General features: G+C 32.8%; 1 non-coding gene across 1 annotated transcript; it reads left to right on the top strand.

Annotated features, from left to right (window-relative positions):
- The first annotated feature begins 661 nt into the window (after window positions 1–661).
- On the top strand, window positions 662–792 carry LOC111765192 (small nucleolar RNA SNORA38). The gene has a single exon (XR_002797595.1). It is a non-coding gene; the product is annotated as a small nucleolar RNA SNORA38 (small nucleolar RNA).
- The last annotated feature ends 3035 nt before the right edge of the window (window positions 793–3827 follow it).

The following is a 3827-nucleotide window of genomic DNA, read 5'->3' as shown; positions in this document are numbered from 1 at the left end:
AAATTGTGAGAGAAATCAATAAAAATCTTGAGATGAATGAAAATGAGAACACGACATATCAGAACCTGTGGGATGCAGTGAAGACAGTGCTGAGAGGGAAATTTATAGCCCTCAATGTTACATTAAAAAAGAAGAAAGAACTAAAATTGAAGATCTCACTGAATACCTGGAAGAACTAGAGAAAGAACAATAAACTATGCCCAAAACAAGTAGAAAGAATGAAATAACAAAAATCAGAGCAGAAATAAATGAAATTGAGAAAAAAAAAATAGAGCTAACAAAACCAAAAATTGGTTCTTCAAGATTAACAAAAGAGACAAACCCTTGGCTAGATGGACAAAAAAATAAAGAGGGAAGATGAAATAAATGAAATAAAAAATGAAAATGGGGATGTTACTACTGACCCCACAGAAATAAAACAAAATCATAAGAGGATACTATGAACAACTGTATGCCATAAAACTAGACAATGTAAATGAAATGGAAAAAGTCTCAGGAATGTATGAACAATTTACACTGACCCTAGAAGAATTTGAAGACCTGAACAAACCAATCAAAAGTAAAGAGATTGAAGCAGTCTTCCAACAACTCCTTAAAATGAAAAGATCAGGACCAGGTGGTTTCACAGGTGAGTTCTACCAAGCATTCAAAGAAGATTTAACCCTCCTACAAAGGTGTGTCGGTGGTTTCCTGTCCTTGGACATGTAAGAATTGGAGTCAAAAAGATGTGGACTTGGAGAAGTCTGGAGCCACTTGCTCCCCGCAGGCTCAAGATCATCCTTTCCCACACAGAAAATAAACAAAAACAAACAAACAAACAAACAAAAAAAACAAAGAAGATTTAATACCAATTTTACTCAAGGTCTTGCAAAAAATTGAACAAGAAGTAATGCTACCAAACCCAGTCTATGAAGCCAATATCACTCTAATAACAAAGCCAGATAAAGATATTATAGAAAAAGAAATTTTCAAGTCCATTCCCTAATGAATATGGATGCAGAAATCCTCAACATACTTGCTAATTGAATCCAACAATACATTAAAAGAATTATTCATCATGATCAAGTGCGTTTTATACCAGACATGCATGGGTGGTTCAACACAAGAAAATCAGTCAGCATAATACAACACATTGATAAATCAAAGAAGAAAAATCATGATCTTTTCGATTGATGCAGAAAATGCATTTGACAAAAAACAACATCCCTTCTTGATAAAAATACTGCAAAAAGATAGGAATGAAGGAAACGTTCTAAACATTATAAACTCTATATATGAAAAACACACAGCTAACATTACACTCCATGGGAAAACACTGAAAGTTTTCCTGTTGAGATCCATGAAAAGACAAGGATACTTACTATCACCACTGTTTTTCAGTGTAGTATTAGAGGTTCTAGCTAGAGTGATCAGGCAAGAAAAAAATGAAATAAAAGGCATCCAAATCAGAAAGTAAGAAGTAAACATTCACTATTTGCAGGTGATATGATACTATACCTAGAAAGTCCTGAGAAATCTACAAGAAAGCTTCTAGAGCTAATAAACAATTTCAGTAGTGTCAGGATTCAGGTCAATACACAAAAATCAGTGCTGTTTCTATACATTAGTAATATGCAATATGAGGATAAAGTCAGGAAAAAATTCATTTATAATAGTGACACATTGGTAATATGCAATATGAGGATAAAGTCAGGAAGAAAATTCATTTACAATAGTAACTAAAAGAATCAAATATTTGGGAAAAAAACTAACGAAGGATGTAATGTCCTTCTATTCAGAAAACTACAATACCTTGCTAAAGGAAATCAAAAAAGACCTAAATAATTGGATAAACATCCCATGCTCATGGATTGGAAGACTAAATATCATTAAGATGTCAATTCTACCCAAATTGATATACAAATTAATACAATCCTGATAAAAATTCCACCAGAATTTTTTAAACAAAAGGAAAACACAATTATCAAATTTATTTGAAAGGGTAAGGGACCTCAAATAGTCAGAAATATCTTAAAAAGGAAAAGTCAAGTTGGAGGACTCTCACTTTCAGAATTTAAATCATATTATCTAGTGACTGTGTTAAAAACAGCATGGTACTGGCATAAAGAATGACACATGGACCGATGGGAATGAATTGATGGTTCAGAAACCGACCCTGACATCTATGGTCAACTAATTTTTTACAAGATTGTCAAACCTAGACAGCTGGGTAAAAACAGTTCATTCAACAAATGATGCTGGGAGAACTGGCTATCCATGGATAAAAAGGAAAGGACACCTCCCTCACAGCTTATACAAAAATTAACTCAAAGTGGATCAAAGATGTAAATATAAAGGCTACAACTATGAAACACCTAGAAGAAAATTTAGGAGAACATCTTTAAAACCTGTTGTTAGGTGGTGTATTCCTCAACCTTGCACCAAAAGCACTGAGCAATGTAAGACAATATGGAAAAATGGTACCTCCTCAAACCTAAACACTTTTGAGTTTCAAAGGACTTCATCAAGAGATTGAAAAGACAGCCCACTCAATGGGAGAAAATATTTGGAAACCACATCTCTGATAAGGGTTTAATTTCCATTCTTATAAAGAGATCATGTTACTCAACAATAAAAGAGCAAACAATCCAATTAAAAACTAGGCAAAATACATAAATAGACATTTCTCCAAAGAGGGAATACTAATGGGCCAAAAGCACATGAAAAAAGTTCAATATCACTAGCTAACAAGGAAATGAAAATCAAGATGGCAATGTGATATCATCTCACATTGCATAAAATAGCCATTACTTAAAAACTAAAAATAAAAAACAGAAACAAAATTGCTGGAGAGGATGTAAAGAAATAAGAACATTCCTTCACTGTTGGTGGGATTGTAAAATAGTACAGCTGCTGTGGAAGACTGGCATTTCCTCAAGAAGTTAAATACATAACTGCCACATATGTCCCAGCAATTCGTCTACTAGGAATATATACAAAAGAACTAGAAACTATGACATGAAAAAACATTTGCACATGGATGATCATAGTGGCATTATTCACAATTGTCTAAAGAAGGAAACACCCAAGTGTCCATCAACCAATGAATAGATAAACAAAATGTGGTGTTTTATATATATATATATATATATATATATATATATATATATATATGGAATACTATGTTCCAGTAAGAAGAAATGAAATTGGGCCACATATGACAACATGAATGAATCTTGAAGATATTGTGCTAAGTGAAATAACACAAGATGTCAAATTTTGCATGGCCTCACTAATATGAAATAAATATGAAGAATAAACATGTGGAGTTAAAACCTAGAGTATAGATTATTGGGAGATAAGAGGAGGGTTGTGATGCTTAATGTGTATAGAAATTTTAAATAATTTGTAAAATTGAGGAAATGGATAGAGTTGATGGTAACACATTATAGTGAGTAGCAACTGGTTTATAAAGGGTATTGTGGCTGAAAAGGTAGTCTAGGGATGTAAATGTCATTTGAAAGAAAGCTAGAAATAATCTAGGGACTGAATAGCACAGTGAACCCAGAGGTGGAGAATTGTGTTTAATAGTATAAATACAAGAATGTCCTTCTGTAAACTAGAACAGATGTATATCACTATTGCAGATGTACATCACGTTGGTGGGACCGTGAAGAAACATGGAAAAATACAATCAATGTGACCTGTGAACTATAGTTAACACCAATACTGTAATATTCTTGTATCAATGCCAAAGATGTACTATGTTAATAATAGGGGGGTATGAAAAAATATGCCAACTATATACTATTGACCATAGTTAGTGGTAATAATGTGATATTATGATC

The sequence above is a fragment of the Dasypus novemcinctus genome, chromosome 14 (genome assembly GCF_030445035.2).
Source record: "Dasypus novemcinctus isolate mDasNov1 chromosome 14, mDasNov1.1.hap2, whole genome shotgun sequence".
Lineage (NCBI taxonomy): Eukaryota > Metazoa > Chordata > Mammalia > Cingulata > Dasypodidae > Dasypus > Dasypus novemcinctus.
This window is presented reverse-complemented; position numbering and strand designations above follow the sequence as displayed.